Source organism: Cherax quadricarinatus, chromosome 26 (assembly GCF_038502225.1).
Source record: "Cherax quadricarinatus isolate ZL_2023a chromosome 26, ASM3850222v1, whole genome shotgun sequence".
NCBI classification, from domain to species: domain Eukaryota; kingdom Metazoa; phylum Arthropoda; class Malacostraca; order Decapoda; family Parastacidae; genus Cherax; species Cherax quadricarinatus.
The window spans coordinates 33,027,820-33,048,564 of record NC_091317.1 but is presented as its reverse complement, the minus strand read 5'-3'; the positions used below and the strand labels follow the sequence as shown (position 1 = coordinate 33,048,564).

Sequence of the window (20,745 nt, the reverse complement as noted above, 5' to 3'; positions counted from 1 at the left end):
TTACTTCCTTTACAACCCCATCTATAAATATATTAAACAACCATGGTGACATTACACATCCCTGTCTAAGACCTACTTTTACCGGGAAGTAGTCTCCCTCTCTTCTACACACCCTAACCTGAGCCTCACTATCCTCATAAAAACTCTTTACAGCATTTAATAACTTACCACCTATTCCATATATGACACGATTGCAATCGTGTCATTACCATTTCTTAAGTCATGTTGACGGCAGTGAAGGGACTTGAGCTAGAGTTCGTCACGGCCACGCTAGCTGGAGATTCGTCTGTAAAAACTTGCATTTGTGGTCACAGAGGTGCCTGTGCTAACCTTCCTATGGTGTAGAAATATACCTAGTTGGATGAATCTTATTGTGGCTAGCTGGTCTAGTGGCTAACGCGACGGGCTGGAGTTTTGAGACTCTATGACTGCGGGTTCAATCCCAGCCGGGGGTATGGTTTATTTGCAATCGTGTCATTACGATTTCTTAAGTCATTGCTGGTGTCTTTTGTCTGTCTCATAAATATGCAAGATTACAGGTACGTCTTGCTACTTCTACTTACACTTAGGTCACACTAAACACACATGTACACATTTATTCATAGACACTCATCTGAGTTTTCTTTGATTTAATCTTAGTTCTTGTTCTTATTACTTTTCCTTTTATATCCATGGGGAAGTGGAATAAGAATCTTTCCTCCATAAGCCATGCGTGTTGTAAAAGTCAACTAAAATGCCAGAAACAATGGACTAGTGGCCCCTTTTCCTGTAATAATTACTAAAAAGAATAAGAAGAAAATTGTCAAAGTGGGAAGTCTGAATGTGCGAATGATAAGAAAGAGATGATTGTGGATGCTATGAATGAGAAGCTGGATGTCCTGGCTTAAGTGAAACAAAGCTGAAGGGGGTGGGTGAGTTTCAGTGGAGAGGAATAAATGGGATTAGGTTAGGGGTTTCTAACAGAGTTAGAGCTAAAGAAGGAGTAGCAATAATGTTGAAGGATAAGCTATGGCAGGAAAAGAGGGACTATAACTGTATTAATTCAAGGATTATGTGGAGTAAAATAAAGTTTGGATGTGATAAGCAGGTTATTAGCAAGCGTATATGCACCTGGAGAAGAGAGAGAGATTTTTGGAAATGTTGAGAATGTGTGGGGAGTTTTGAACCAAGTGTGAGAGTACTTGTGGTTGGGGATTTTAATGCTAAAGTGGGTAAAAATGTTGTGGAGGGAGTAGTAGGTAAATTTGGGGTGCCAGGGGTAAATGAAAATGGGGAGCCTTTAATTTAGCTATATGTAGAAAGAGGTTTGGTAATAAGTAATACATATTTTATGAAAAGAGGATAAATAAATATACAAGGTATAATGTAACATGTAATGAAAGTAGTTTGTTAGATTATGTATTGGTGGATAAAAGGTTGATGGGTAGGCTCCAGGATGTACATGTTTGTAGAGGGGCAACTGATATATCGGATCATTATCTGGTTTTAGCTAGAGTTAGAGTAAGAGGTAGATGGGATAAGAGGAAAATGGCAACAACAAGTAAGAGGGAGTGAAAATGTATAAACTAAGGGAGGAGGAAGTTCGGTTGAAATATAAGCAACTATTGGCAGAAAGGTGGGCTGGTGCAGGTATGAGTAGTGGGGGGGTTGAAGAGGGTTGGAATAGTTTTAAAAATGCAGTATTAGAATGTGGGGCAGAAGTTTGTGGTTATAGGAGGGTGGGGGCAGGAGGAAAGAGGAGTGGGCAGAAGTTTGTGGTTATAGGAGGGTGGGTGCAGGAGGAAAGAGTAGTGATTGGTAGAATGATGAAGTAAAGGGTGTGATAAAAGAGAAAAAGGTAGCTTATGAGAGGTATTTACAAAGCAGAAGTGTTATAAGAAGAGTAGAGTATATGGAGAGTAAAAGAAAGGTGAAGAGAGTGTCAGTTAAAAACAGAGTAGGGGAGTTAGTAGATAGGGAGATGGAGGTTTTGGGTAGATGGCAAGAATATTTTGAGGAACTTCTAAATGTCGATGAAGAAAGGGAGGCAGTAATTTCATGCACTGGCCAGGGAGGTATACCATCTTTTAGGAGTGAAGAGCAGGATGTGAGTGTGGGGAAGGTGCGTGAGGCATTACGTAGAATGAAAGGGGGTAAAGCAGCTGGAACTGACTGAATCATGACAGAAATGTTAAAAGCAGGGGGGGGGGACAGTGTTGGAGTGGTTGGTATTTTTGTTTAAAAATGTATGAAAGAGATGAAGGTACCTAGGGATTGGCAGAGAGCGTGTATAGTCCCTTTATATAAAGGGAAGGGGGATAAGAGAGACTGAAACAATTATAGAGGAATAAGTTTACTGAGTATACCAGGAAAAGTGTACGGTAGGGTCATTATTGAAAGAATTAGAGGTAAGACGGAATGTAGATGTGCGGATGAGCAAGGAGGTTTTAGAGTGGGTAGGGGATGTGTAGATCAAGTGTTTACATTGAAGAATATATGTGAGCAGTATTTAGATAAAGATAGGGAAGTTTTTGTTGCATTTATGGATTTAGAAAAGGCATATGATAGAGTGGATAGGGAAGCAACGTGGCAGTTGTTGCAAGTAAGTATATGGAATAGGTGGAAAGTTACTAAATGCTGTAAAAGTTTTTATGAGGATAGTGAGGCTCAGGATAGGGTGTGTAGAAGAGAGGGAGATTACTTCCCGGTAAAAGTAGGTCTCAGACAGGGATGTGTAATGTCACCATGGTTGTTTAATATATTTATATATGGGGTTGTAAAAGAAGTAAATGCTAGGGTGTTCGGGAGAGGGGTGGGATTAAATTATGGGGAATTAAATACAAAATGGGAAGTGACACAGTTACTTTTTGCTGATGATACTGTGCTTATGGGAGATTCTAAAGAAAAATTCCAAAGGTTAGTAGATGAATTTGGGTGTGTGTGTAAAGGTAGAAAGTTGAAAGTGAACATAGAAAAGAGCAAGGTTATGAGCATATCAAATGATTTAGATAAAGAAAAATTGGATATCAAATTGGGTAGGAGGAGTATGGAAGTGAATGTTTTCAGATACTTGGGAGTTGACATGTCGGCAGATGGATTTATGAAGGATGAGGTTAATTACAGAATTGATGAGGGAAAAAGGGTGAGTGGTGCGTTGAGGTATATGTGGAGACAAAAAACGTTATCCATGGAGGCAAAGAAGGGAATGTATGAAAGTATAGTAGTACCAACACTCTTATATGGGTGTGAAGCTTGGGTTGTGAATGTAGCAGCGAGGAGGCGGAAATGGAAATGGGAATTACAATGCCTGCACTCTAAAGGAGGGGTTCGGGATATTGGCAGTTTGAAGAGATATATTGTGTATCTTTATACGTATATGCTTCTAAGCTGTTGTGTTCTGAGCACATCTGCAAAAACAGTGATTATGTGTGAGTGAGACGAAAGAGTTGAATGATGATGAAAGTATTTTCTTTTTGGGGATTTTCTTTCTTTTTGGGTCACCCTGCCTCTGTGGGAGACGGCCAACTTGTTAAAAAAAAAAAAAAATTACACACACACACACCTCTATACATCTCTCTGTCTGTCTCTATATACATCTTTCTCTCTCACAACTAACACAATGGTTGTTTCTGGAGTCACTTCATGGTAGTCTCTTGGTGTTGTAGGATAGGAGAGGAGAGAGAGATTTTGGGAGATATTAAGTGAGCATTTAGGAACGTTTGAATCAAGTGAGAGCAATTGTGGTAGGGGACCTAAATGCTAACGTAGGAGAAACATTTAAAGAGGGTGTGGTAGGTAAGTTTGGGGTGCCAGGTGCAAATGATAATAGAGGCCCTTTGAATGAACTTTGCAAAGAAAAGGGTTTGGTTATAGTTAATACATATTTAAAAAAAAAAAAAAAGAGGATAAATAAGTATAAAAGACATGATGTAGGGTGTAATAACAGTAGTTTGTTGGACTACATATTGGTAGATAAAAGACTGTTGGGTAGACTTCAAGATGTACATGTTATAGAGGGGCCACAGATATATCAGATCACTTTTTAGATGTAGCTACAGTGAGAGTAAATGGTTGATGGGATACAAGGAAAATGGAAGCAGCAGGTAAGAGAGAGGTGAAGGTTTGTAAGCTAAAGGAGGAGGCAGTTAGGGTAAGATATAAACAACTATTAGAGGATAGATGGGTTAGTGAGAGTATAGACAATGTGGCTGAAGATGTATGGGGTATGTTTAAGAATGTAGTGTTAGTGTGTTCAACAAAAGTTTGTGGTTACAGGAAAGTGGGTGTGGGAGGGAAGAAGAGTGATTGGTGGAATGATGATGTAGAGAGATTAGCAAGAGAAAAAAGTTAGCATATGAGAGATTTTTACAAAGAACTGATGCAAAGAGGGAGTAGTATATGGAGAGGAAAAGAAAGATTGAGAGAGTGAAGTAATATAGAGAGAGGAAATGAGAGAATTGGCGAGATATCAACAAATTTTGTTGAAAATAAGAATAAGTTTTGGAGAGATTAATAAGTTGAGAGAGCACAGGGAATGAATGGATTTGACAGTTAAAAGAAGGAGAGGAGAATTATTAAATGGAGACTTAGATGTATTAGGAAGATGGAGGGAATATTTTGAGGAATTGTTAAATGTTGATAAAGACAGGGAAGCTGTGATTTTGTGGATAAGGCAAGAAAGAATAACATCTTGTAGAAGTGAGGAAGAGCAAGTTGTGAGTGTGGGGGAAGTTCCTGAGGCAGTGGGTAGAATGAGGGGGGGTAAGGCAGCTGGGACTGATGGGATAAAGACAGAAATGTTAAAAGCAGGTGGGAATATAGTTCTGGAGTGGTTGGTGCTTTTATTTAATAAATGTATGAAAGAGGGTAAGGTACCTAGGGATTGGCAGAGAGCATGCATAGTTCCTTTGTATAAAGGCAAAGGGGACAAAAGTGTGTGCAAAAATTATAGGGAAATAAGTCTGGTGAGTATACCTGGTAAAATGTATGGTTGTGTTATTATTGAAAGAATTAAAAGTAAGACGAAGAGTAGGAAAGCTGATGAACAAGGCGGCTTTAGGAAAGGTAAGGGGTGTGTAGACCAAGTGTTTACAGTGAAACATACAAGTGAACAGTATTTAGATAAGAGTAAAGAGTTTTTGAGGCATTTATAGATTTGGAATAGGCACATGACAGGGTGGATTGGGGGGCAATGTGGCAGGTGTTGCACATGTATGGAATAGGAGGTAGGTCATTGAGAGCGGTAACAACTTATTCAAAGGAAAGTGAGGCTCAGGTCAGAGTATGTATGAGAGAGGGGGAATATTTCCCAGTAAAAGTAGGCCTTAGACAAGGATGTGTAATGTCACCATAGTTCAATATATTTATAGATGGGACAGTAAGAGAAGTGAATGCTTGGGTGTTGGCAAGAAGTGTATACCTGGAGTATACCTGGAGTGTGTTTCGGGAGTCAACGCCCCCACGGCCCAGTCCGTGAACAGGCCTCAGGGTGGACCAGGGCCTGATCAACCAGGCTGTTACTGCTAGCCGCACGCAGTCCAACATATGGCCCACAGCCCAGCTGGTCAAGTACTGACTTTAGGTGCCTGTCCAGTGCCTGCTTGAAGACAGCCAGGGGTCTATTAGTAATCCCCCTTATGTATGCTGGGAGACAGTTGAACAGTCTTAGGCCCCTCACACCTATTGTGTTGTCTCCTATCATGCTAATGGCACCCCTGTTTTTCATTGGGGGGACGTTGCATTGCCTGGCAAGTCTTTTGCTTTCATAGGGAGTGATTTTTGTGTGAAAGTTTGGTACTAATCCCTCTAGGATTTTCCAAGTGTATATAATCATGTATCTCTCCTGCCTGCATTCTAGGGAGTGTGGGGTTAAAAGATAAAGAATCTAACACAAAGTGGGAGTTGTTACAGTTGCTCTTTGATGACAACACTGCTTTTGGGAGATTCTGAAGAGAAGTTGTAGAGGTTGGCAGCTGAGTTTGGTAGGGCATGTAAAAGAAGGAAATTAAAAGTGAATACAGTGGTACCTCGATATAGGAACAGCTCAAAACTTGAACATTTATGTAAGTGTATTTATGGAAGTGCTTTTGTAAGTGTATTTTTGGGGGTCTGAAACAGATTAATCTAATTTACATTACTCCTTATGGGAACAAATTTGCTCGGTATCGGCACTCGAACAGCCTTCTGGAAGAAAATAAATTTGTATCCCGAGGTCCAACTGTATAGTAAAGATTAAGGTAATGAGGATAAAAAAATTTAGGAAACGAAAGACTGGATATCGAACTGAAGGGAGAGTGTATGGAAGAGGTGAATGTATTCAGATATTTGGGAGTGGATGTGTCAGCAGATGGGTCTGTGAAAGATGAGGTCAATCATTAGAACTGACGAGGGGAAAAAGGCGAGTGGTGCACTGAGGAGTCTGCAGAGACAAAGAACTTTGTCCATGGAAGCAAAGAGGGGTACACATGCAAGTAAGTTATACCATTGCTCTTATATGGGTGCAAAGCATAGGTGGTGAATGTTGCAACAAGGAGAAGACTGGAGGCATTGGAGATGTCATGTCTGAGGGTAATGTGTAGTGTGAATATAATGCAGAGAATTTGTAGTTTGGAAATTAGGAGGTGCAGGATTACCGAAACTATTATCCAGAGGGCTTAGGAGGGGTTGTAAAGGCGGTTCAGACATGTAGAGAGAGAATGACTTCGATCGTATAAATCTATAGTGGAGAAAAGGCAGGGTTGAGGTCGACCTAGGAAAGGTTGGAGGGAGGGGGTAAAGGAGGATTCATGAGCAAGGGGCTTGGACTTCCAGCAAGCATGCGTGAGCGTGTTAGATAAGAGTGAATGGAGACTAATGGTTTTTAGGACTTGACATGCTGTTCGAGTGTGAGCAGGGTAATACATGTATTTATGAAGGGATTCAAGGAAACCGGCAGGCTGGACTTGAGTCCTGGAGATTGGAAGTACAGTGCCTGCATTCTGAATGAGGGATGTTAATAACTGTGGTGTAAGCATGCCGCTGTGTTAATGATAATAATCATAAAATAAATAAATACAGCCTCTCCTCACTTACGTACTTGTTTACCGACGACTCAACAGACTTACAACAGGCTCTCTGACCAGCATGCATGCCTAAATAATGTACGTATATTAGAGCTGATTTCCTCTATTCTTTTTATTACAATATACAATACACTGCTGTATAAACATTTAAAAATACACCAGAAATGTTATAAATGGTGCAAAGGTGATATTAAGACAATATCAAAGATGGCTGACACAAACCCACTACCATTATAGTATGCTCCTCGCTTAGCAACGAATTCATTTACCAACGTAGTCTTAGGAACAAAACTCCCTTGTTAAGTGAGGAGAGGCCGTAAATATATACGTATTATTAACACAGTGGCCATTTCCCACCAAGGCGGGGTGGCCCGAAAAAGAAAAACTTTCATCCTTCACTCCATCACTGTCTTGCCAGAGGCATGCTTACACTACAGTTATAAAACTGCAACATTAACACCCCTCTTTCAGAGTGCCGGCACTGTACTTCTCATCTCCAGGAATCAAGTCCTGCCTGCTGGTTTCCCTGAATCACTTCATAAATGTTACCTTGCTTACACTCCAACAGCACATCAAGTCCTAAAAACCATTCGTCTCCATTTGCTAATATGCTCATGCATGCTTACTGGAAGTCCAACCCCCTTCCTCCAACCTTTCCTAGGCAGACCCCTACTCCGTCTTCCCTCCACTACAGATTTATACACTCTCGAAGTCATTCTATTTCATCCAAACCATCTCAGTAACCCCTCCTCAGCCCTCTGTATAACAGTTTTGGTAATCCCACACCTCATCTCCAAACTACAGATTCTCTGCATTATATTCACACCACACATTGCCCTCAGTCGTGACATCTTCACTGCCTCCAGCCTTCTAGTTGCAACATTCACCACCCATGCCTCACACCCATACAAGAGTGTTGGTATAACTATTCTTTCTTACAGTCCCCTCTTTGTTTTCAAAGATAGAGTTCTTTGTCTCAACTTTCTCCTCAGTGCACTACTCACCATTTTTTCCCTAGTCAATTCTATGATCCACCTCATCTTTCACAGACCCATCTGCTGACATGTCCACTCCCAAATATCTGAATACACTTACCTCCTCCATACTCTCTCCCTCCAATCTGATATCTAATCTTCCATTACCTAATTTTTTTTATCCTCATCACCTTACTCTTTCCTATATTCACTTTTAATTTCCTTCTTTTACATACCCTACCAAACTCATCAACCAACCTCTGCTACTTCTCTTCAGAATCTCCCAAAAAGCACAGTGTCATCAGCAAAGAGCAACTGTGACAACTCCCAGAGCTTTAAGGTGGGGTTAACCCCTAAACTGTCCACACAGATATACGTTCACGTGCGGCAGGCTCCGAACGTAGATAGTTTTATTTTTCATTCCTTCAAAATTGGCGCTACAGGTCTGAGTCGCCTAGACATGAGAGAATGAATGTGCACACTCAGTGTGCGCACATCGAAAAAAATTGGGGATGCTGGGGTACAACATGATAACACCAGTTAGTTTCAGCTCCATCTTGGGTCAACATCATGGAAAACCCCCGTGATTCACTGACACCTCGGCGTATTAACACTCTACTATTCCCGGAAAATGATACAGAATGAGAGCTTAGTGGCTTTTGACTCCGATATAGCCACTAAAGATCAAGAAATTAGTGAAACTTTTGTTGATAACCCAGATGACCCTCAGGCCATGACCTCTGGAGTGGCCAGTGTGGAAGTGTGCCACACCAGACCCTCAGCCCAGCACCTCTGGGGTTGCTAGTGTTACTTCCCAAAGGCAACTCCGCAAGAGGAAATTATCATTTTCCATGCGTTATGGTGATGACGACAGTGAAAGTGATATAAGTGACGATGATGAAATCGATTTTATACCAATAGACGATTCGTCAAGTGAAAGTGAGTATCATTTTTCCCGTGAAACGTACTTTTAGGCGTCATAACCTACGTTCAGGCAGTGTGCCATATGTAGTCGGTGGCAAGGGTCGTGGCAGGTCACGATCCGAAACCCTAGCCACTGATAGCGATAGTGATAATGAAGGTGAATATGCTGGGATGGAGGAAGAGGGGGGTGGCATGGTGCCTGGACCTCGTGGTGCAATGGGTGGGCAGACAAAGGACTGCCCGGCACCCTCTCAACCATGTGCTGCCTTCACTCCTGTCCCCCCTCCTGCTCCCCCACTCCCCATGCCACAGGTCCACCCTGCACCATGTGACCGCGAATGGAACTGGACAGAAAGTACACCATTTGTGCCACATCCTTTCAATTCTGATGCCAGTGGAAGTGGCATCATGCCACACTGTCCCATCACAAATGAGTCTACAGAGTTAGACTATTTTCAGCACTACTTTGATGAGCCAATAATGAACCTAATTGTTACCCAGACCAACATGTACTACCAGTATACAATGGACCACACGTGTTTCAGAGTCTTCACGGCTGCACAGGTGGAAAGATACAACTGTGGCTGAAATGTATTTATTCCTTGGCACTGTCATGCTTATGCCACACACCTATAAGAACAATATAGCACACTACTGGTCCACAGACCACTTCATCAGTACTCCAGTCTTCCGTGACCTCCTTCCCTGCAACAGAATGTTGCACTTCTCAGACAGGAATACGCCAAACAGAAATGACCTCTTATACAAAATCCGGGAATTGTTTATGTATCTGAAGCAAAAATTCAGTGCCTACTTTTATCCATTCAAGAACATTGTTGTCAATGAGTCCTTAGTTCTGTTCAAGGGACGACTGTCATTCAAATATATACACCAAGCAAACGTAATCATTTTGGTATAAAACTCTTTGTTATGTGTGACTGTGAGACTGGTCATGTGTTGGATGTCATTATCTACACAAGGAAAAATACACTCAGCAATACCAGGCGCATGCTGGGCATTTCTGGGTATGTTGTTCGCAAGATGATGGGGCCATACCTTTGCAAAGGTCATACACTGTTCACAGACAACTGGTATACAAGCCCTATGCTCGCAGATTTCCTACGTGTGAACAATACTAATATGTGGAACAGTGAGAAGAAGCAGAAAACACATGCCAAGGTCCACCAGAAGAAGTCTAGTAGAAGTGTTTCATGCCAATGACACCATGGCACTGACGTGGCAGGACAAACAGGACGTGACGTTGCTGTCAACCATCCACAGAAACAAGATGGTACAGACAGAGCAGGTTCAACAATGAACCTATTGTAAAGCCAGTTGCTATCATCAACTATACGAACAATATGCAACTAGTTGACAAGTGTGACATGATGATAGGGTTTGTTGGCTGTGCGTAGGAGTCGCAAGTGGTATATAAAAAAAAATTTCCACCTTTAGACATTGCAATGCTCAATGCCTTCAACATGTATGAAATAAAGACTGGGAAGCAACAACGATATGCAGAATTCACACTCAATATCATCAAGCATACAGCAAAAAAGTACGGTACCACACCTACACCTGTTACTCCACAGCGACCTGTCACTCCACAAGAAGAGGGGGAAGTGCCCATCCGAATAATCCCTAACTGTCACTGCCTGGTACCATTACTATCTACTCCAAAGAATAAGTACTCTCAGAAAAAATGTGTTGTGTGTGCTTACACTAAACAGCGACCCCGAGTGCGAAAAGACACACAATACACGTGTCAGCAATGTGGGGTGGCACTCTGTATGAATCCATGCTTCTTGGAGTACCATACAGTGGTGGACTTCTAGAAACATAAATGGGACTTGTAAATACCTTGTATGTATATGTAAACAATAGTATGTGATTGAACCAGGTATACAAATTCATTTATCAGTGTGAACATGTGTGTTTGTGACAGTATGATTACTAATTCAGTACTAAACATTTGTGTCTCAACAAGAATTGGCTATGAAATGAAAATATGTACCTGCAACAAAACATTATCAGCATAACATGAAAACAACAAAAAATTAGAAAAGAATTGGAAAAAACGATTAATGTTTATTATTTCTGCAAGCTGACACCTCATCATTTAGCACCAACTTCACGGGCTTATATCTCAGTAAGTATCGACCCTAAATTTTTTTTTTATCCTATACCATTTATTAAAATGCGCTCTTCAATTTAAAAACAAAAAAAAAATTTTTTTACTTTTCAAAATATTTGGAGCGCTGCGCAGGCGAACATATATCTACGTTTGGACAGTTTAACCCTTTCAGGGTTTCGGCTGTACTAGTACGGCTTACGCTCCAGGGTTTTTTGACGTACTAGTACGCCTAAATTCTAGTGCCCTCAAATCTAATAACAGAAAGCTGGTAGGCCTACATATGAAAGAATGGGTCTATGTGGTCAGTGCGCGCAGTATAAAAAAAAAATCCTACAGCACACAGTGCGTAATGAGAAAAAACTTTGACCATGTTTTTGAATTAAAACAGCGACTTTGCACTGTATTTTCGTATGGTATTTATTGTTGTATTCTAGTTTTCCTGGTCTCATTTTATAGAATGGAAGACATATTACAGAAATTGAGATGATTTTGACTGGTTTTACAATGAAAAGTACCTTGAAATTGAGCTCAAAGTAGCAGAAATGTTTGATTTTTACCAAAGTTCAAAAGTAAACAAAACATGCAATGCGTCCAATACTGGTGAGTCTAATATTTTTTCACAAGTGCACTGATATTATTTATACCATTTCTACACTAATGCAGTAGTCTGCATAAAAGTAAATCTATTTTTTTTTTGTGAAAATAAAAATTCAAAGTGGAAAGCAAAAGAATGCAAGAGAGGCCTGGGGACGTGACTAATGAACAGAAGAAATGTTATTTTAGTGCCAGGAATGTCTTTCTTGTTTATTCTGGACCCTATTTGGAAATTGGCATCTTTTGAAATTTGTGTGAAATTGGCAAAATTGCTAAATTCTGACCACTGTATTGGATAGTTGAAATCGGTAAATGGGTGGTTTCTTGTACTCATTCGATAGAAAAAATGGAGTTCTAGCAAAATAGTTATGAATTTTGTCGACTTGTATACTGGAATTGGCCGAAAATAGGGCTCAAAGTGGGCAAAATCGCCGATGCATAAACATCGTCGAGACCGCTAACTTCGCGAGAGCATAATTCCGTAAGTTTTCCATCAAATTTCATACTTTTGGTGTCATTATGATCGGGAAAAGATTCTCTATCTTTTCATAAGATTTTTTTTTTTTTTTTAAATCTGGGTGACCCTGAGAACAAGTCTCTGAGAGGGCCTGTCGACCCTGAAAGGGGTTAAGGGTTAATAAGGCTACACAGACTTGTGTAACCTCTTAACTGTGGCATACCCAGAAAAAAAAAAATCCTGTGTGGGGGCAAGATTTTGAAAAAAATAAATTCTTATAGACTGAAAGTGCACTTTTATGAATCGAATGAGAGTAATATGAGCGGAATCTGATAAAACTTATGATTTTATGGCGTGTTGGAATAAGCAAAAAAAAATTACCATGCATCAGCAACAGTGGAATAAATGCACCAGCAATATTTATGTTCTACAATTTATAGTGCCAAATTATGACTTTCATTTTTTTTTTGTTTTTAATGTTTAACCCGACGTACACTAGTTTTTTATGATATTAGACGTTTTTCAAAATGCTTAGCTTGACATTGCTCCACTTGAAATATACAGTAGGACTGCCAAGTCTGTGGGTCCTGTTTCCAGTTTCAGTTATCCACTGTTTACCCCGGCCCAAAAATAACCTTTAATTTTGCTTAATAATGACACCAATGCAAAAATAGTGATGACAATTCTTCAAAGAAGTCATGAAGTATTTCCCATCACTGAAAGTGCTAATTCTTGATTTATTGTGTGTAATTTATCAATTAAACTTTATCATAGGTATGTATGTAAACAAAAAATTTCTTAAAAGTTCACTACTATCTGCAGTTTCGAGTATCCGCGATACATCCTGGAGAGTATCCCCTGCGGATACGGGGGTCCTACTGTACAGTAATAACAATAATAATTTGACAAGTACATGTACAAGGTATACAGACCATAGCTGACATCAATGATACACTCTATATAGAAAGCCACTTGTTATGCAGAGCATTTCGGGCTAATCAGGTCAGTTTTGTCCCAGGATGCGACCCACACCAGTTGACTAACACCCAGGTACCCATTTTACTGATGGGGAACATAGACAACCGGTGTAAAGAAACACGCCTAATGTATTGGTGAAGTAACCTTTTTTTTCTACTATTGTTGTTGATACTAAGTACATACAAGGAATACTTAAGCCATGGAAATAAGTCACACAGTCTGACTAAATGGGTTATCTGAGGCTAATTGCTTAGGTTATATATGTACTTAGGTTGAAAGGAATAGCCTGGGTTACATAAACATTGTGTCCATAACACCTGTATGCTTTCCAGGCTACTGTGAAACACATTTACAACAAAATCCTATGATATTACAAGTTTTTCAAGGTAAAATACTCACTGAAACATGAAACAGGTTACAGAGTTTGATTTTACTGGGTAATCCTGGGATAAATATATAAGGTGTGCTTTGAGGCTTAATTCCACTGTTAGTATAATGAAACTGTAATAAATCTGGAATGAATAGGTCATCTTTGTGCAGGTAGGGAGGCTGATGGTGGAACAGCTCCTGATTTTGTTGTTTACTTATGTTAGGTGTACTAGTATGTCGAGATTTTTTCAGAGGTTATGAAGAAATCATGCAAGACCCAAAGAGTTGTGCTTAGGTCAAAAATACTGGCAGGTGGCAGACTTGAAGTAATGAAAAACTGTGCATACTAGTACGTTGGACACAATCGTCAGTTGCATACTAGCATGTTTCACACAGTTAAGGTGTTTGAAAAACCTCTATTTTTTAATGCTGCACTTTCAATTTTCAAGTCAGAGGATCTGCATTATACAGTAGTGTTGAGACTGCAAAAGGAAAATGCTTAAAAATATTTTAATTAAAATGGCAAGTTCTGCCACTGTTGTAGCTTCAAAATTAAAGTACGACATAGGTAACCCATGCCAATCTAATCAATTCAAAGTTTATTCTCTATAAGGATTACAATGCTGAGTTTACAGAATTTGGTTATTGTGTGGTTTACATGTAGTAAAATACTAATTACAGAGGGTGCCACTAGAACACCTAGCATGGCTAGGCATTTCGGGCAGACTTAGATTAATTCTTAAATTTAAAATATTACAAATTATGAGGTAAGTTGGTATAATGGCTAAGTGACTAAACACTAGTTTGTGAGTTTAGCAATGTGAATGCTTTTGTTTTGGCACAATACATAGTTTCAGTATTGGAGTATCACAGGCCAACTTATGACTAGTTAGGATTCATTATTTTAAGATTGAGATTGATATTTCTGTTTATTGGCAAATGGGCGAGTGAGTGTGTGAACCACCAGGTGGTATTCGTGTACTAATCAGTCAAGTTGCTTATTCAAGACAGGAGAGAATAGGTAATTGATTGTTTTGCGATGTGCAACAGTTTGCTATCTCCATTGTCAAAATCTTCACATACACAGCAGATTCCTTCAGTTGAATATGGAAGTGACTAAATAGGAAGACAACTGAAGCAGTGGCAGCGTAAAGATGATGTGATCAAACCAATTTTAAAGTATTTTTTGAGGGGGTCAGTCCCTTAGCCTGGAGAAGAATTCAGATGTATACTTTGGCCACCACAATTTCAAGGATGATGGATTAATCACATCTCTACCTCACCACTGCTTCTGGTGTCTCCATATTTAGTTACCTCTATATTCAGCCTACTGTGTAGGTGCAGTGTTTCAACAATAAAGATACCCAACTGTTGCATATGTCTTATTTGTTGGTATTGTGTACCATTTTTATAATTTCAGTTATATGGCATAATTGTTGTCAATCCACGCAAAATTCTAGTGACAATGTTTTCATGCAATGCCACTCAATTCCCTAACACATTGACAAGAGGTACACAAACTCATGACCCTGTGCACTCATGCATAGCGCATGAGGAATAATGCTGGCATACCCACAAAAATGGAAAATATCGTGCCTAAAATTGTGCACTAGGAAAGTGACACGATGCCTTTAATACATCTAAGGGTGTTCTTCAAATGCGTTAACCCACACATGATCCTGGATATGATGCCAATGATCTAAAAAAATCTATTACAATGCAATATTATCTAGTTATATCTGTACAGTAACAACAAATTTCCATCTGGTATTATACCATAAGCAAGTCTATATTATAAACTTGTTCAAAGCAGAAGTAGAGAATAGAATTAAGATGACACTGACACTGCAGATCTGGAGAATGTACACTTTCACCAACTGTACAGATCCAACACCTTAACTATTGGGCATTCCTAGTCCTACAGACTGTACTCCCTGAAATGCAGGGAAGCTGCATCATAATACAGACCTGGCAAATACTGAAAGAAGAGCTAGTTCCAAATCCACCCACTAAAATTACTCCCTATGAGATCAAGAGGCTCAGTAGCACAAAGATGAAATTAAAAGTGCAAAGGATCCAGAATTTTAAACAATCTCACTGCACAAGAAAATCACTTCCTACAAAAGCAAAAGACTCTGCAGGAGATGCAACATCCCCCCAATGAAAAGCAAGGATGCCACAAGTGTGCTAGGAGACAACACAAGAAGTGTTAGGGTCCCAAGACTGTTCAACTGCCTCCCAGCATACATAAGGAGGATTACCGATAGACCTCTGGCTGTTTTCAAGAAGGCACCTAAAATCAGTAGTATTTGACAGTTGGGCTGTAGTTCATATGTCAGTTTGCATGCAGCCAGCAGTAACAACTTGGTTAATCAGGTCCTGATCCACTGCAAGGCCTGGTCACAGACTGGGCTGTGGGGACAATGACCCCCAAAACCCTCTCCAGGTATATATCGGAAGAATTATGTATCAACAGACCCCTAGTGATCTTAAGAGGGAACCCTGGTTCCTTAAGTAAGTTCTTGATCAGCCAAGCTGTGGTATACCAGGATTATACCTGGAGGGTATTTCAGGGGTCAACGCCCTCACAGCCCAGTCCATGACCAAGCCTCGCGGTGGATCAGGGCCTGATCAACCAGGTTGTTACTACTGACTGCATGCAAACTGACATACAAACCAATGCCCAGTTGTTCAGGAACTGACTCTAGGTGTCTGTCCAGCTCCCTCTTGAAGACAGCCAGAGGTATACCTGGAGCATACCTGGAGAGGGTTTTGGGGGGTCAACACCAATGGCTTAACTGATCAGGCCATCAACCAGGTAACATGGTCTGGGACTGTGCTGCAAGGGCAATGACCCAGGACAAGCAGCCCAAGAATCAAGCAAAATGGTACCAGTGAACTGGATAGACGTACATAGTTAATGGAATGCCAGTAATTGCCTATTTGTAATTCCAGTATATACCTGATTATCTGGAAGAATAAAGTCACAATAATGTGGCTGGAAAAAATTCCCCAAAAACCTGTACTCAGGAGAACAACACTAGGATGTTTCATTGGCCCATCCTGGGCCACTGTCAAGCTGTGATTTGGAAATGTTCCAGGACAGACCAAAATGTCATCTTAGCATTCCTTTCCTAAGTGCAGGTTTCTGGCAAGTTGATTACCTGGAGTGTTTCTGGCATCAATGCCCCTGCACCTTGGTCCAAGGCCAGTCCTCCTGGTGGATAGTTCAATCGCCAAAATTATTGGTGCTAGTTGCATGCAGTTCAACATATGCATCACAGCCTAGCTGATCAGGAGCCAGCTTGAGGCACTTATCAAATTCCCTCTTGAGGACATCTGGAGTCTGTTGGTACTTAACTTTAGCTAAAGCAGAGCTATGGTGTCTCGTCCAAATTAATACGTTCATCCTGTAACTATTTTTATTTTTTTTTAAATTTCCAATGGGTTTAATACTTGCTACAGTACCTCCTCATTCAATTTATTCCATTCTTTTACCACAATTTATAAAGAAAAAATTTCCAGTATCCATTCATGTCTGTTTTTCTTCCTTTTAGCCTTATTTTCCCTACTGAAGGTACTAAAAAAAATTTTTTCTTTCATAATCCTTTTTATTACATTACGTTATACATACCACATATCCTTGTCGTTAATACTGTATTAAATTTTGAGTCTCAAGTTATTATCTCAAACTCTCCAACATTAAGTGGGTTATGCAAGAGTCATATACACCAGGTATACTCCTGGTATATTTTCAAGCCTATGTGGAGGAAGCTATTTGGGGGGGAACCCAAAATGAAACCCAACCTAGAATTTACCTCTATCAAGGTTAAGTTAGGTTGGATTACTTGTCTTTTTACCTACTAATGGATAGGGCTTCACCATGCACACAAATTATGTTTCCAATGCACAACCTGCTTGATATTCGAGAATTTACATAATAGGTTATTGCTAAGCTCAAAACTTAGCCCCTAAATTCAATATTAACCCTTCTTATTTCAGATATTTAGGAGTGGATGTGTCGGCTGATGGGTACGTGAAAAACGAGGTAAACCATAGAATTGACAAAGGGAGAAAGGTAGGTGGTGCACTGAGGTATCTGTGGAGACAAAGAACATTATCCATGGAGGCAAAGAAAGGAATGTATGAGAGTATAGTGGTACCAACACTTATTATGAGTGTGAAGCATGGATTGTGGATGTTGTAGTGAGGAGAAGGCTGAAGGCAGTGGAGATGTCATGTTTGAGGGCAATGTGTGGTGTAAACATTATGCAGAGAATTCATAGTTTGGAAAGATGGAGGTGTGAAGTTACCAAAAGTATTATTCAGAGGGCTGAGGAGGAGTGGTTGAGGTGGTTTTGTCATTTAGAGAGGATGGAGCAAAATAGGATGACTTGGAGGTTGTATAAATCTCTAGTGGAGGGGGAGGAGGGGGTAGGGGTTGTTCAAGGAAAGGATAGAGGGGGTAAAGGAGGTGTTGCGTGCAACTGACTTGAACATACAGCATGTGTGAACGTGTTAGATAGATGTGGAGACAAATGGTTTTTGGGCCTTTACGAGTTGTTGGAGTGTAAGCAGAGTAATATTTTGTGAAAGGATTCAGGGAAACTGTTTAGCCAGACTTCCTGGAGGTGGGATATTGACTATTTAGACACACCACTAAACTGTTGTAACTTGGAGCCTCTGCAAAGATAACGATTATGTGTGAATGATGATGAAGGTGTTTCTTTCTTTTCTGGGTCACCCTGCCTCATTGGGAGATGGCCATGTTGAAATAAAAATTATTTATAGCTCTAGGACCCATTCTATAGACTTTTTCTATCTGATCTGCATATTTCTTAAATGAGGATACCATACAGGAGCTGCATAATCCATTTTTGGTTTTATAAATATTGTAAATAACTCCTTTAGGATCTTTTTCAGTCATCAATCGGTCATAAATAACAAAAAAGGCACAATACCGTGACTGGAATGATACACAAATAACCCGCACATAGAAGAGAGGAGCTTACCACAACGTTTGGTCATAAGTTTGGTATTTATTTTTGTACCAGCTAAGAGTTCTCCCACACATAAATTTGGCCGGTAAAACCACTGACAAGCACTAACCTAAAATAGCCTATATTAAATTTAAGTTGGATAACTCATGTTTATATTAAACACTGTCAAAACTGCTGCCTAGAGAACTATCAGAGTGGTGCCAGTTGTTTCTCACTGTGGTACATAGAGAGTTGTTTGTTTCTAGTTCATAAGTGTGAAAATGCAGTGTCTGGTTCATAACTGAAAATGCAATGTCAATACATACCTGCGACATACCCTTCCACCCTTGCCTAGTGACTGCTGTTGACGGCCTGCTGGTCCACCTTAGTCATCAAAGCCTAGATAGTTTGGATTTTTATCCTGGAGGTGCAGCCACCAGGATAAACCCAATAAAGTCCATGCACTGGGATCCAATAATCTTCTTCCCCAAGGTGTAAACAAAAACAGCTGATTAACACCTAAGTACCTACTTATTGATAGGTAAACAGGGGCATCAGGTGTAATGAAACATGCCCAATGTTTCACCAGTTGAGCGGCCACATGACAGAGGTAGTGTTCTATCAGTATAAGATATTTGCTAGTAGCAGGTTGGCTGCCTTCCCTTAGCACGTGTGTGACTAGTTATTGGTCCAAACTGGGCCAAAACATTGTTATAAGTTTCAATGACCTATGTACAGGTTATTTGTGTACAGGTTGGATAATCTTGGATCAAAGATGTTGATGCCTCATTCTCGTGCCTGTGGCATCCATGCTTTTCACTTCCCACATCTCACTCTAGTTATGTTGATTATTACTGTATCTGATTCAGCTTGTCAGCAACTGCACTTATATCAGCACACCAAACCCAACTTAAATGGAAGGAAACAATACAAGCTCAGGTAAAGCTTACAAAACACATTTATATAGTGGAAGTCTTTAAAAACTAGTAGTCCACAGGATATCCCAAAAACTTTTTTTTTTTTAAATAAATGAGACTTGTGCAACATTTGGCTTCCATTGTTCAGGAAACGTTTTGTCAGTCAGTGGTTTCTTCAGTCCAATGCAAAGAAAGGTAAAAGATGAGGAGCGTGAGGTAATCAGTCCCTCAGCCTAGAGTCGATGTAGTCAACAGCATATCAAAAAATATTATTTTCAAGTCAGTAAGGACAGCGAGTTATCCAAGTAACGGGATCATGACTTATTAAAATACAACCAGGAGTTATGTAGCAACAAAACTTACATTTATGTTAGTTTAGTGCTTGCCAATAATTATATTCAAAATATATATTTAGCAGCTCTTCACCAGCAGGAAAACCTTCACAAACTACTAACATTCTCAGACACAAGACCAACACACTGCTGAACACCCATAACACTGCTCACCACCTGAAATATTACTCTTATATAACAGTGATCTTTATCTTGGTCTAAATTATCACTACTCGAGTATATGGTACAAACATTATATACTGCTGTATCATACACAAATATAACCTTGTATGAAGAGAATGAATACACATTCCATGACATGAGTTATCATACAAGAGAAGCTGTGTACTGGGCGTTAACTTGCAACATAAATATTAACAAAGAGACGAGATAACGTATTAAAAACATAACCAGTATCATTCTTCCGTACATCCGTCTGGAGGCCTAACTTTTGACCATATTGCCGCCTCATCTGTGGTAACTACCGTCTACCTCACTTCCGCAGACCGCAGATAGTACCCGTGCAACAAGCCTGCGGGTGCTGCCAGGCTCTAGCACCTGGCCACAGCCGCTGCCCTCACAATTTTCCCCCACCAAAACAACGTATCCTGGAACCTCTTCCTGCCAGGGTGAACGACGTGCCAAAATATTTGCGCCTTTTGGTGTGTTAATGGCGGTTATCTCAGCGCTGGCCACCCCCAGCCGCTCCACCACCTCAACATGCAACCTTATGCAAGTAATGTCAACTGCAAGCAATAAAGTGGCGTCATGTTACCAGTAAAAACAATTTCACTGGAGGAGACTTCACACTGAGAGAGACCAAGATGGCCGAACTTTACCTGCGCATGCGCGGAGCCCGCCACTACATGACGTAAATAATGGAACAGAGGAGCACCTCTCAGCGCACTACACTTATACTCTCAGCGCACTACACTTATACTCTCAGCGCACTCCACTTATACTCTCAGTGCACTCCACTTATACTCTCAGTGCACTACACTTATACTCTCAGCGCACTACACTTATACTCTCAGCGCACTCCACTTA

At 40.3% G+C, this 20,745-nt stretch overlaps 1 protein-coding gene across 3 annotated transcripts in view; it reads right to left on the bottom strand.

Annotated features, from left to right (window-relative positions):
* Gyf (GIGYF family protein Gyf) overlaps window positions 1-20,538 on the bottom strand; it is a 138,480-nt gene extending 117,942 nt beyond the window's left edge. Inside the window, exon 1 of one of the 3 annotated variants that reach the window (XM_070088908.1) lies at window positions 20,474-20,538. The gene's annotated coding sequence lies outside the window, so the exon portion shown is untranslated. The other 2 variants (XM_070088909.1, XM_070088910.1) reach the window with 2 other exon arrangements.
* Between the last annotated feature and the right edge of the window lie 207 nt (window positions 20,539-20,745).